The sequence below is a fragment of the Eleginops maclovinus genome, chromosome 20, assembly GCF_036324505.1.
Source record: "Eleginops maclovinus isolate JMC-PN-2008 ecotype Puerto Natales chromosome 20, JC_Emac_rtc_rv5, whole genome shotgun sequence".
NCBI lineage: Eukaryota > Metazoa > Chordata > Actinopteri > Perciformes > Eleginopidae > Eleginops > Eleginops maclovinus.
The window spans coordinates 23,234,233-23,250,036 of NC_086368.1; the positions used below are offsets into that span (position 1 = coordinate 23,234,233).

Genomic DNA, 15,804 nt, shown 5'->3' on the forward strand with positions numbered 1-15,804 from the left:
TTTATTTGAACTGTGAACCTCCATGTGAGGTGTGTGTGAAAGGGAAAAGTGTAAGGGTGTGTGTGAGAGAGAAAGAAAGAGAAGGCATGTGTATTGCGGAGGCGAGGGGGAGGGAACTGTTCCACACAAAACCTAGTGTGTCGCCCTCCGATTTCTTTCACACCTCTCTTAACACGCTTTTCGCAGCGTATTTATACGCCCCGCGGGCTCCTGGCTCTCCTCGGGTTCTTCGGGCCACAGACGGCCCTCTGTGCAGCACCACTCAGGCACAAGGAGGCCCAAAACAGACCTCTTACACCCCCTGTAGAGCTCCAGACACAATAATGTCCTTCTGCTGACCCACATATGACATCAGAACCTGGTTCTCTCACATGCACATACTAACACACGCACACACACACACTACTACTCAAAGAACATACAGACATTTGTGCTGCGTACCATGCACACACGCATGCTAATGAGCAAGAATGCGTGCAATTTTATGCTTATTTTGTATGTAAGGCACTCTAAATTCACACACACACACACACACACACACACACACACACACACACACACACACACACACACACACACACACACACACACACACACACACACACACACACACACACACACACACACACACACACACACACACACACACACACACACACACACACACACACACACACACACACACACACACACACACACACACACACACACACACACACACACACACACACACACACACACACACACACACACACACACACACACACACACACACACACACACACACACACACACACACACACACACACACACACACGAACAGTAAGGTTAGTGTGGGATTGGTTAAAACTGTCCCAGGCAAGAGCAAAGGATAAGAAGACCTGAGCATCAATGAGGCCACTGTTTAAAAAGTGCAGACCAACTGGAGGAGCAACCAGGAATATGAAAGGCAGCCAAGTATTCAGACACGAGAACAAGGACACACACTGAGGAGACACATACATATACATGAAATTAGAACACATAATATACACAAACATATCAACATGTGTGCACATAGAGCTGGGCTTAGCGGTATCCAAGTTGAGTGTATGGAACGACTACATTTACCTACCTGTGATTTTTCTTTCTTTAAGAGACTAGCTGCTGCTCTTTCAGCTCCATATATGCGTGGGTGGCTCTGAATCAGCACCGAAGCCATCGCTGGTCATAAACGCGCCATTCATTCTTATGGTAAAACTATCAAACTGACAATAAAGATGATATAACATCACTTTTCATAAGATTCCAAATGTGTGTGAGACCCGAATATGTAGAAGACCACAGGAGAAGTAGCAGCCAAAGTCTGGTTTGAGTTATAAGGATAACAAATAAGTGATCATCAGCTTCAGTTTCCTTTAGAATATTCACACATGCTCTCTGACTTGAAGCCATTACATGGACAAAAGGAAAAAAACATTGCAGCTGCTGAAGCGTGGAACAGCTAATCACTGTGTATCATTCTTCTCGCCTCTGTTTCTGAGCTCCACATGTCTCCACATAAACACACATTTTTACCAGACAAACACCTTACAGAGAGATAAAGCACAGCACACAGTCACGCACTGGGCATGCATGTGCCAAAAAGCACACATTCCCTCGCACACAAAACCATACAAACAATCATATCAGTGTCTTAACAAACTACTGTTTTCTCTATTTCATGCAAACCCATCCACCATGCGTAGCACTACAGAGGGTGACATACTAATCTCTGAAAAGGCACTGTCGATATCCTCCATGTCTAATCACATCACAGCCCTGCAGCTCATGTACATTTGGTGCCTGCTCTGGCTCTTCTTTGGTATCTGGGGCAGCATACCAGCCAGTTGAGTAAACTTTGGACAGGAAAGGCTGCTCTGTGTGTCTCTCTGTGTGTGTCAGCTTGGGTGTATCTGCATGCCAAGACTGTGCCAGCCACAAGACTGAAGCTGGCGTCAGAATAAATCACACTTTAGTCTGCTACTCCTTTCCTGCAGCACACCAAGAGGTTAGCTGAGAGAGAAAGACGGAGAAAAAAAAAGATCATAAAAACAGATCATAAAAGCAACATCAATGGGTGATAGACGAGAGAGGGAAACACAAAAGGGAGTGTGAAAAGCAGGAGGGCTCGTGAAGACAAAAAGCTTGAGAGGGAAACACAGTGAGGAAAAAAACAAAACAACAGTAAGTTAGAGCACACAGCATCACTAAGCCCATCCATCTGCAGCAAAGCTACACGCCAATACATTATTTTGTTCTCTGGAGTTGACCTATGGATTTGTCTTATTGCTGGATCACCTCCCATTGTATGTGAACCACCCAGTGGTGTATGTGGAGGATACTGTTTAGAGTATGATGGATCAGGCCGGTACGGAAACTGACACATGGCTGCTGGAATAGCATCATCTAATAAAAATAGGCAGAATGTCTTTTGTAAATAGTAGTATAGTAAATACAAATAAATCCAAGCAAATCTGTAATGATTTCATGAAGAATTTTGGTAAACTTTTGTGCCGTTGACTTATGAAAGGTAACATCTTAGCAGAGGTTAACTTTAAGGTATTAGATACCCAGAGAGTCTAAAAGAGAATAAGGTACCATGGCTTATTAGCTGTGATGCACTGTGATCCCCTTTAACATCCTCTGTTGGAGTATGAGTCGCTCAACAAAAGGGAATTGTTTGTAGACATTAATAATACAGCGGTTTGTGGAAGAACACACCTCCTGAAAAAACTTTACATCCCTTTAACAACACAGATAACTAGCTTGTTAACCAAAAGTAAGAAAGCTAGCTAGAGCGAAAGGCACTGCAAACATTAATGCTCTCAGATCACATAATCACATAAAATCACAGGCCGGACTGCAAATAGTACTATTAAGAATAGTAAATACAGAGGGGTTTCAGACACGGACTGGCCATGACTGGGTGGCTAGCAATTTAGCTGGTAGCTAGGTGCAATGCAATTACTACAACAGCCCATTATTTCAAAACCCCAATAGCTCAAAGAAATTACCATCGGACTGAAAGCCTATTAGTCACAGAAACACGTACTCCTGCACCTAACCCAACCACACTAATGAAGGCAATAAGTATAGAGAGTCATGGGCCAGCTTGGTTGTGTCAGAGCAAAGGATGTTTTTGGGGTAATGGCTACTTTCTGATGTCGGTAGGCCTTAATCCCCATGAGTCTTCAGTCAACATGGCCAATGGTCTGTTTTCAGCTCAAAGCCGGCCGCTAAACACAGAGATCCAAAAAAAACCTGGCTCTGATCTTTATTGATCATGAACTACTTTGCATTTAACTGCTGTGGCTGACCCTGCCTGTCCATCTGATTTTCCAAAGGCCACAGATCAGAGCACCACTTTGCCATGCATGGTGAACTTTATTGATTAGACATAAAAATCAAGAATCAACTGACTACTCCAACGGACCCTTTTGTGACAGACTTTCATTTTCTCAAACAATATCTGATCGATGCTCTGGTTGAGTCAGCAGGTTTAAACAACAATAATCCCAAGCTTAACCACATCTTAATTGGAAAATGAGTAGACAGACGTATAGACATAAACAATAGGTTATAAAAATGTCTCCCATGTTGGGAAGCGGATATGAGAGAGCACCATTTTTTGATGACACAGCACAGATCTTGGGGTGCAGACAGCACAGCCTGAACAACACATGAACCCCTCGCATCTGGGACATATTTAGCCCCATGTGCGATGTATTACATATTTCTGGAAACTAAGCCACGCTCGAGTCTGTAATCTGTTGATGGGAGTTTATTCCCGTTGTTCATGGTTTGGGTTGTTGTGACCTCAGATTGGTAAGCAAAGTTTTTTTCTGAAAAGTAGCTGACACAGAACAAGGGGTGAAGAAGGAGTGGAGACAGTCAAGCTTTAAAAAGAAAACGGAGGTTAAAGAGAAGAGCCCCAGATATAATTGGAGACACTGAAACACCACCCAAATACTGTTTAAAAATAATCAATTGCAGCTCTTCCACCGCCAGGCTCTTCACACTCCCAGAATTCTCAGCTTTAAATTACCGTTTTAGAGCAGAGGGGTGAAATTTGTCACCCTCATGGTCGGCAGGCTGGGTAAACTTTTAAGATCCTGTGTAAGACTGCAAACTCTGATCATCAACTTGAGGAGTCCTGGCACTGTACTGACCTTCAACTGGATAGGACATTGAAAGATTGGTTATAACTAATGGTGGGCTATCCATATCCCCATGCTTCACATCATTGTGCTAAGCTAAGCTAAGCTAACCACCTCCTAGCTCTAGTTTCAGATCCAAACAGACAGACAAAAAAGCCCCTCCTTATTCTTGGCAAGAAAAAGAATACGCTAATTTTCCAAAATGTGGAACTATTTTAGCTAAAAATCACTTCATACTGCACATCACTTATCATGCATAAAAAAACAGCATTCCTTTACTTATTCCTCAACCCTTTGAAGCTCTGACGTTAAAATAACATGATACTTCTTTTCCACTAAACCATCAAAATTAAAGATTTGCCCCATTCTTACATTTACATCTTGGGATAACTTTTGCTGTGCTGCAGCATGAATAATCAAAGAGACCTTACGAAGTTGATGCTCAGTTTTTCTTTTCCTGGGGAAAATGTCAAATAGTGGGACTGCTACCAATACGATTTTTGTTGGTTAATTTTTATCTATAATTGTTAAAAGTCAGAAAACAATGAGTGCCTGAGACAAAAGAAGCACCTGGGGCAGTAAGATGCCAATCTGAATAAAAAGGCAGCATCAACTGGAAGAAAGCTTTACTTTCCTTGCATAAAATTGCATGGTACATAAAAAAACGTTGACGATAAATAACAAAACCAGTATGAATATATAAAGATTGCCACGGTCTTCCACTGACCCAAAGCCACATTTAAACCTAATAGGCAGCACACACACCTACAAAGATAGAGGGACATGGGCTATAAAGCTAGTTGATATGAAGCTATAAGATGGCCAGCCAAACCCTTGACAAGACCTCGGAGCAAACCTCATTTAGCCTCTGTTTAGAGTCGGTACCATAATGGTGGCTCGCTACCGTGTCCACTGGCTTTCTAGGCTCAATGCTAAGCAGCTGAGTGGCGGTGAGGCTACTGGCCAAGCAGCCACTTGTTCGGTCTGCAGGGTTAGACAGCCACATCTGGTCTGCCTGCACCCACTTAAAGCTCCACCATGGTCTACTGTTCAGCCAAACCTCAGAGGTCAGACACACAACCAGGGAATGGCGGTGTGTATTTCAGTGTGAATGTGTTTGTGTCTGTGTGTGTGTGTAGACCCCTAACCCTCTCATATATCCTACAGGAATAGGGACTGGTTGTAAATTAAAAACAGTTGTGCTCTGCCCTAAATAAATTTAGAATTTCAGATTAAATATTGCTACTTGAAGGATTTGGATTCATGTGGGCTAGGTCAGTGTAGAGGATAATAAAAAGGAGCAGGCAGCGAGCATTTTGGTAGAACTGGAGCTATTCATGCAGCTCATACTCATCAAGGTGAGATACCAAAGGTACGGTCCTTGAGCTTTTTCACCCCCAACCAATCTGTCACAATGCAAATGCCAGCACCTGATGTCATAAAGCTGCTGTAATGAAAGACACTAGCATCTAATTCCTTTATATGGAGCACTCATGAGTGAAAATATGACAAAGACCGCATCATATCTGCTATAAAGCCTGCATCTTAAACCAGTTGTTGGCTATGATCATTGCAGAGGGTAATTAGCATGAGTGGTCAGGTCTTTGTGTTCAAGTGAGTCACACATCCTCTGGTCCCGTATGACAAAAGCATAGCGACGGTAAGAGATAACATCATGACGGTGACAAAGACAGAGCCCGTCACTGTGTTGTTATCTCACCCTAATAACGTTTCTCTGAATGCAACTACTATTGTGTGGACACATTGTGACTTGGATTTATTTTTTACATTTTACACTTGTCAGAGACATGTGACTGTGACTGTAACGGTGGGAAAGAATATAACAACTCGACAAAATGACTGATGACTTTCATGACTAATGATTCAAATCATCAATAGAGGAGCATTTATTACTGATCCTTTGTTGATCTTCAAATCAGTTTGAAAAGAGAGGAACAAAAGAAAAAACATGGCAAGCTATTATCTTTTACAAGTTCTAACACAGGTAAAAAATGCGTAATGGAACGGGAAACGCGTGAAGGCTCACGCAGCTTCCTACTTTATCATAAGTTATTTTAGTTTTTTCGTGAAAAAGCATTTTCAAAATGTTATATTCAGTATGTTTTTAAATATCTTTAAAACAGAACACAGGGACATCATTAAAAACAAAAGCAATTTTACGTTGATTTATGTTTAGGTTCATTAGAAATAGTAATACAAAAAGAGTGTTTAATTACTGTTGAAATTATACAGATGCTTTTTTAATGGTTTCCATCAGGTCCCATATCCACTTTAAAGGGGAACTGTGCTGCACAATAATTGGCTTCCAATCAGCACCTACAGTATTTGAACTGCAGTGTATTGGCCTGCTTCCATGATCCCCTTTACCTGAGCTGTGCTGAGAAGAGCATCATGCAACCAGACCATTTAAAAGAGCAGGCTAAAGGCCAGAATTACAGAAGTCATTCTAAAAATATCCTTTCCTTTACCAGATTTGGACTCTGTCACTGCACAGATTGTGAACAATTAAACCAGGAAGCAGGTGGTGGCCGATGTGTCATATCTAAGCAGACATATACAATCTGGAATTGAAATATAAATAAGCGAAGAATGGCATGTGCTGTAATTAAAAAAAACAGTTAATATTAAGGAAGCAAAATGGTGGTGCTAAAGGGCAGTGCTTCAACAATCTGCAGTGAAAGATGTGTTTTTTCCACAGCGAGATATCGGCCTGCTATAAGGGTTTGGATTTTGTTTTTGACTTTGAAATGCGAGGCTGTCTGATCTAAAAAAAAAGCTGCAGGTGGTTGCATCTTTGTTTTCTTGTGCAATGTGACAGATTCAGGTTAACTAGGATGCTTGGAGGGGAGATATATGTCGTGTTTGTGCCTGCAGGTGCACATGAAAGAAACGACTTTAGTGATTGTGAGTGACTTTATGATAATTGCAAGGGGAGAGCAATAGAGAGCAAAAATAAATAACATGACTGAGAAGCGGTGATTTACTTCCAAATGCATCCATCTCAGCGTTTTTCATTAACCGAGACCACCTTCCTGCCATGCAGAAGCACACACACAAACCAATAAACACACAAATAAGTAGAGATGGAGAACATAAACGCTGAAAAATTGGATGAGTCACAAAACACTCCAGGGCTTTAATGAGAAAGCGACATGTGTACCTCTGGAAAAAATCGACTTGAACGCGGTGTTCTCTTTGAGTCTAACGGGAGGCTAAACTAGTGTTTGTTCCTAACAACGTCGATTTTCTCTGCTGGAGTCGTGCAACCCACTACAATGTTCCTCCGATGATTTTGTGACAGAAAACAAACAGTTTCAAGGAGGAACAGGGGAGTTTTGAGTACATGTAATCATATTGTGTGTGTGTGTGTGTGTGTGTGTGTGTGGGGGGGGGGGGGGAGAACTTGTTGTGCCAGATACCCAAGCCTCTAACTTTATTATACAGATTAATTAATAGCCTGAATCTGTATCTTATTATCTCTGCATGCTTGTAGATGGGGTTCTTCGGCCACACGCAGCGCTGTGTGGGGGGTGCAGTTTGCTCCGATTACATTAGAGCTGGGCCACAAGGGGATTGTTTTAATGACTAAAAAAAACTAAAACTCAAACAAATATCTCCATGATGCCCGATCGCCCGCAGCAAAATCCTCTTGTAGGTCGACAGGCTGCAGAATAAAACAAGGTGCATCCAGGAAGGGCCTCCTTCTGGGGTGTTTTGTGGCAATGGGATATAGGGAAGTGGGGGTTCTCAGAAAGCAACAAGTTGGAGGTCATTGTCCAACTTCAAAGGACCCACCCATCCCCCCCAACTCTCCTGACTTTATGTGCCCTTTAACAATGCAGAGGCAGACAGACACCGCTGAGTTTCTGGCGGTGTGTTTCAAGGCTATGGTCTCCTCTTGGTTAGGAAAGGCACCGGCTCCGATCGAGAGATGGATGGATGGGGCATGTGCAGAGGAGGAGGGGGAAAACCAACTTTCTCCATTAACTAATATTGACCGTAAGCAAACAGTAGGGTCCTTTTCTGCTTCTAACTGGGGGGTAGGGGGTTAAAGGCAGTGGCCGCTTTTACACCTCAATGTCACCAGTACTGTGTGTGTTTGTGTAGGAGAGACGGAGGTACAACTACAAAATAACTTTGCAGCCGTGAGAAGAAAGCAGACAGAAAGAGAAGGAAGAGGAAAGAGACAGCGCTGATAAGAGAGGCAACACTTTTGGTTGTATTTTCAAAAGAAATCAGCTTTGGGGATACAGTGGTGGGCGTTAAAAGATTGGGACCTTCAAAAGAACAAAAAATGGGGCTATCTTATCTGCAGTTTGGGCTCGGTTACAGACTGTGGGAACACAGAGGGGTGGTCTGAAAATCACTGTTTCCAGATCTGCCATCTGAGCGTTAATACCAGGGGGTTTACAATTAGAGCTAGGTCACTGATAGGCTAGACCGCAGGGCGCTAATCCATGTAGTAGTCCCTAGCAGCAAAGTTGTTCTAGCCTGCAAACATGGAAGACATTCATTAACTGTTTTAGTTATTCATTTGTATACGTGAAAACACACACAAAATGACGACATGTTCCACACACACACACCCTCTACATACTGCAGATCATTTTAGTTACATGAGCATGTTTGTGTATAAGCATTGGCATTTCTATTGTCTGCTTGTGTATGTGTGTGTCTGTGTATAACTTTGCAGTGGGGTCTGTGCTAAGCATTTATGAGGTAATTAAGGTTCTGGCCAGGACTGGGCGGCTGGTGATAAGGCCTGTCTCCGGCCCTCTCATTACTGTTACACGCTTCACTGGGGTTAGCGCGCACACACACACACACACACACACACACACACACACACACACACACACACACACACACACACACACACACACACACACACACACACACACACACACACACACACACACACACACACACACACACACACACACACACACACACACACACACACACACACACACACACACACACACACACACACACACACACACACACACACACACACACACACACACACACACACACACACACACACACTAAATTTATGTCCTCCAAAACAACAGTGGCAGCACAATTCTCTCATTATTTAGCCGGCTTCCAGACTGATTTGTCAAATTTTGCCATTCTGGAGTCAGACTGGGAATTTTTATGATGTGATGGAAACTCAATAAGGAAATAGAGGGGATTTTGATACATGAGTTAGTACGTAACTAAATTAACCAAATTAAACTCTTGCTGTAAAAAAGACATGTCATAACCTCTACAATTCATTGTGAAAAAGGCACATATTATATGTGTATGTTTCTTATACATTATCTTATAGATTTGGCAAAACATAGCAGGAGGAGACACGGATCACAGACTGCCGGAAATCAATTTTTGAAAGCATTAGCGGCAGAGAGAGGCAAAAACAAAGATGGTAATACAGCAGCAAGACAGAAGGAAATAAATTAAGACGAGGATGAAGAAGAGCTTGCAGCAATGGAGGAGAAAGAAGTTACAGAGAGCATTATGTAGGCAGCTTTGCTGGAAAGATTCATGAGTTGTTTGGAAACAGACCAATCTACAGGCTGTCTCTCTATGAAATTGAGCCCCACACACACACACACACACACACACACACACACACACACACACACACACACACACACACACACACACACACACACACACACACACACACACACACACACACACACACACACACACACACACACACACACACACACACACACACACACACACACACACACACACACACACACACACACACACACACACACACACACACACACACACACACACACTCCAGTGACCTCCACTACACAGAACATGAAAAACCAAAAGCACCATACAGCAGGCACAGTTAGCTGCAAGCTAACTAGCTAGTGGAGCATTTAACAGCCACCTATTTCCCTCAAGTGCTGGTTAAACAGATCGGGTAGATATTGGAAGTCCAGAGAAACTGAATGAATGTTTGAACAGATAGGCAATGTTGTATACAGACATTAAAACACTTTCATTTAAGGTTTACAAGAAACATAGGAGGATGAGCTGACAAACATCATGAATGGGGCAAAGGCTAGTAATGTATCGTATTTGCTCTAAATGCCAGACATTGACTGATGCCTATTTGAAGTGTTGCACTGGCCCAAAAATAGAAAGCCATTTGGATCAAAATATTTAGCATATTCAATTAACTGAAAACCCAGAAAAGAGCCAAGTTAAAAAAACTATTATGATAGAAAAAGTGGGGGCATTTAGTATATAGACAGCTTCAAAACAGCCCATTATTTGGGCTAAAAGCAGAAAATATGAAAAAGAGAATCTGGAAGCAAACTCACACCTAAAGAGAATTATCTTTACCTTTAATGATTGATTGAGTAATGACTGTGTGTTGGGATGGACACACAAAAACACAGAGATGACAAAGTGTAAAGTCATACAAAGAGAGGAGAGTAAGAGCGGGATCCATCCTTCCTGTCCTACTTTCCACCACAGTTCTCCTTCTCTCTCCCGGCTCCAGTCTTTTGGGAGAGATCAGAGAAAAACTGCCTGTCAGCAAAATTCAGGCTATACTGTACATCCGGTGCTGCTCCCTCCTAATCCAAAACTTCCCCTCTGCAACCCCATCAAGGACAAGGAGCGGGCATTTAATTTTCACTGCACATACCAATTCACATAGGCTGGCACAAAACATCTAAATCCATTTCCAACAATTAGTTCATGCATCCATTACTGTACAAATCGCTATACAAACAGATGGTTTTCAGAAGAAGAGATTCTTTGTATTTCACGGATGAAGAACACCACATTACATCAGCGGTACTTAGGTGTCTACATAGAGGTGTGTGTCATAGTTGGATTTAAGGGTTGAATGAGAAGTTTAATCTCCATCTAGAGACGGGCGTTGCATAATAAGGCATGCAATCACATGCAGAGACACAGCAGATTTCTCTGTTAATCTACAGTTTGTTGACATTAACCCACATGAGGGCCAGATATTTGTGGTAGAACGCATCGAAAGTGACATGTCAATCCTCTGGGAATTTGACTTGAATACAAATCTGTCTACATCTCCTTGGAATGGGCTTTGATTGGATGTATCACTACAGTACAACACGGATGGGAAAAACGGACACAGTTCAATGATTGCTGACTCTTTCACTTTGATTTCACAACAAATATTTTTCATGTTACCTAAGACGCCATACAAATACATTGTTTGGATTTTTCAGGCTGTATGAATGTGGTTCGTCCTTTGCACGTACAGACTTATGCAAGGAGGGAGTGGAGACACATGTAAGCCATTGTCTTCTTTGCACACTGTACATGTACTGTTTGTGCGCCATTGACAAACTGGCAGGCTGACGTTTCAGTGTACTGGTGACAGCGGCGGAAACCGCAGGACAGTACGACTTGTTTACCGCAGGGGAGGAATTCACCATTTGTCTTGATTCCATCATCGCTGCTTGTGTGGTTGTGGAGGAACACAATGTCTTGTGCATAACCAGCGTGTCACACTGAACAATAGGTTGTTTTACAAACTCCTGCCACCCCTGGTCTGGAGACAGAGACAGAATGTAGGTAAAAATGTGTATGTGTGTGTGTGTGTGTGTGTGTGTGTGTGTGTGTGTGTGTGTGTGTGTGTGTGTGTGTGTGTGTGTGTGTGTGTGTGTGTGTGTGTGTGATGGGATACAGTGGGTGGTAGGAATAGACGGATCATCTGTCAAAAGTTCCTGCGTGTAAAAATGTGTGTGTGTGTGTGTGTGTATATACTTTGAAATGCAGAAGCTTGTCAAAAGCTATGTTGTGCGTGTGTGTGTATCATCCAAACTTCTGTGTGTGTGTGTGTGTGTGTGTGTTCTCCTTGGCATGATGGAGCGGGTCTCGCGGCCGTGCCAAGGCTGCGGTTATTCTCCAGCCAGAGGCAGAGGAGCACAGATACTTCATTATGGCCTCATTCATCACCCCTGGGACAGCTTGGCACCGCTCTCACCCCCTCCTCCTCCCAGCTCCCCCTAACCTCGTCCCTTGCTACTCTCTATTTACAGCTGCATAAGTTCATGGCTCATAGCATCTCCTCTACCTCGTTCACCTCATCTCCCTCCCTCAGTGCACTGTTCCCTTGTGCTTGTTATTCTTCTCTCCTCTGGTAAGGTTCTCCCCCCTCGCTCGGCTGCTTGTCTGCCTCGCTCCAGTGTTTCCCTTTTCTGCCTTTACTTACCTTTTTCTAAGCTTCAACCTAAACCCTCTTTCTCTTTTTTAATTAACTTTTTAATCCGCTGTGTCCCTCTGTCTTGACCCACACTCCGAGGCTTTCATTAACTTCCTCACTCCATTTCCCCCCTATCTTTCCATAAACACGACTCATTTATCATTCCCGTTACTCTTCCTGCTCCTCTGCCTATAACTGATTAGCCGCCTGGTTTGGCATGCATGTCAGGATGAGATCCACTGATACATAAATGCGTTTTATAGAAACAATTTCATATTTTGGTAAAAACACTGTCTTTCCATGAGGTTGATGAGAAGTCGATACCACTCTCATGTGAGGAGTTGATTAGCCTAGCCTAGCATGGCATTAACACTGGATCAGAGGGAAACAGCTAGCATACAAAAGGCAGCTACCAGCTTAACCAAAAGTACTTTGCAGATGAATGAACTGTTGTTGGTTAACATCAATTCCTCTGAAACCACAAATTGCTATTTATGTACAGATTAAATGCAAGGCGATGTGTTGATTGGTGAGTTTTAAAGATGTCGGACGGCTAATACTTACATGGCAGCCTCTGCCTTTAGCCCCATCTGACTCTTAGAAAGTAAGGAAATAAGCGTAATCTCCAAAATGTTTTGTCTTAAAGAGTTTGAAGTGGTGGTTTGCTTTTCACATATTATCAAAAACTAGTTTTAAGCATCACTGTTTTTCATGGCATAAAGTGGATTCAGCAGCACAGACACTAATGCTTAGCCCTTTACAGTACTTTTCCTAACCCTTTGAACTGCCCTATGCGTGCTTGTATGTGTTTGGACCACACGTGTGGGGAGCCTACCTGCTGTACCATATGGTTGGCATTCAGCCTAATTAAAGCTTTTGTTGCCCCACAAACTGGGTGTATTACCACAAGTGCTCCCTGAAGTCCTTTATTTATGGCAACTTGGCATTATAAATAAGGATAAAAGGAGAGCAGAGACAAGTCAAAATGATCTGCACGTCACCATAGAGACAGAGGAAAAGTTCCCAGGCAACACAGCAGTTAACCAGCGATGCCAGCTTACATGCCCACGTTATGACCGTAAATAGTGCCACTGTCATGTAATACGTTTGGATTTCTGGTCACATGGACATATTTAGCTATTTAAATGTGTACGTGATAAAAAAAGATGGGGAAGATTAACGGACGTGGCTCTACCTATCTTTCTTTCAGCATCTATGACACAGATCAAGTTGACCGTTATATAGTCCACAAAGCACTCATCTCCACTCTCTGTGCTTCTCCTACATAGCAGTCATACCTCTGGGACTAGCTCAGGGTGACCTGGGCAGAAGACATATGACACTGAAACATTTACACATGACCCTGAGCTCACCGGCTGAGGTCAGTGCGGAGAAGCTGCCCTCACACAGCCTGAATTACAGCCATGCTCTCCCCTCACTTTCCAGGTGAGAACAACATGCAGGAAGTGCATATAAACCTGAATGAATCCTCAAACATAATGGAAATGTTATTAACTAAGCTAAGAGCATGAAAAAGCATTGCACTTGCTGCGATTCCGTTCATAATTATCCTCTATCAGGACTTTAATGAGCAGTGTGGGAGCTGGCACTTCCGCTGCTCACTGTGAAACCAAAAATAGCTCTGTTTTGTGTGGCGCATGCAGCAGATGGATCAAAAACAAAGAATTTCCACTGCCAAATGTTCCCCAATGAAACTTTTTTCCACAGACAGCAGTGGTTTGTTACAGGGTTCTGTGTTCTTGACCAAACATGATGGAAAACCAAGCAGAGGTGTAGAACCAAATCAAATGAGCTTTTAGCTAATGCTGTGGCTCAGCTGTGTGTCTAATTTTCCTTATTATCCCTCACGAGAGATGTAAGGCCGCTCTGCATCTCATGAAACTCCAATCCATCTCTTCATGTGTAATGAATGCAGCGAGACCGGAGGCAGCCGTCAGCTAAATGAACGCTACCCTGGCCACTTTCACAACCATGTCAAGAGATGGTGAAAGGAGATAAGTGAGGAACAACATCTGGGGCGTCTTTGATCACAGACGACTCTACGTGGGAGAGAAAAAGGAAAGAGGGAAGAAATGAAAGACGACGCAGCGAGTCTGAACATAATTCTCACTTTGTGTATGTGTTATCAGGACACGAATGACTCAGAGTGACGAGTCCATCTGCTGCTGAAAATACAGCAAAGCCTGGTAAAAACTAATAACCTTCTTTATCAGCAGAAAAGTTCAAACTGAGTATAGAAAGGGCTCTGAATTGTCCCCCAGTCACCTCAGACTTTCACATACCAAAAAACTGCTGCTATAAGGCTTTGTTTTCACATTTTGAATATGGTTTGGGTTTACAAAAAATGTCTGCCACTGTGAACCTTGAACAAAGCTCTATTGTTGAGTTCTGGTCCCACAACGACAATGACTTTATTTCCATGAGAGTTTTTACGGTAATTGACCTAATCTTTGTAACCTAATTAAGGTTAAAGTCAGTAAACTGCAACAAAATGAGAACAGAGGGGGACGTTGTGGTAGAGATGGTAGGAAACCGAGAACATTTTGACATGCTGCTATAGTAAAGAGCGTTGTCAAAGACGGCTGGTTTGGTTGCCACAAGACGGGATGGTCAGACATTCTTTATAGACATCTGCCTTCCCTCTTTTCTCAAGAGTTTTGCACTTCCTCATTTCACCAATCTTTGATGGTTTCATGGATTCCATCCTGATCCATTTTTTTTCTCTCTCTGACCCTCCTCCACTCACTTTCTCTTTATTCATTTGCCTCAATCCTCTTATTCCCAGACCACTCTATATCTGTCTTCCTGCCTCTCCATCTTTCTCCCTCACACTCCTCCCCCGTAATCACTCCCATCACTCTCTTCAAGAGGGCAGGGAAGCAGGCTCTGGTTTGATGGACAGGTCCTGAGTGCAGACATTTCCCTGTGGTCGACCTTATCAGTGGCCAAGGTTGGCAGAGTTGAGTGGCAGCCTGCTTTTTCTGGCTGCCCTTTTGCCTCTGGTCGTCCCAAGAGCTCTATCTGTGTGGTGTGGTGTGGTGTAGTGTGTGTATTCATATATATATATATATATATATATTCAGAGACATGTGTAACCACGCTAGTCTGATAAAAATGTCTAAGTACACAAGAGACTCTAATTGCTATGTGTTGTTTAATTCAAATGAGGCAAGTGCTGATATGCTACTTTTAATTTGAAATGACCTTCAGTTGTCGTTTAGTGTCGTCAGCGGGATCGAAAAGCTTTTGTTTCATATTGAACAACCCCCTACATGAAGTCTGTCATAACTGTGACACAACCCAATTACCCAGTTACTGTACTCTGTTATTTCATTCAAGTTTCATCCTGTCTCA

General features: G+C 42.8%; 1 protein-coding gene across 2 annotated transcripts in view; it reads right to left on the minus strand.

The window, feature by feature from the left end:
• Window positions 1-15,804, minus strand: part of prickle2b (prickle homolog 2b) — an 83,926-nt gene that overhangs the window by 27,555 nt on the left and 40,567 nt on the right. The gene's annotated exons all lie outside the window — the stretch shown is intronic.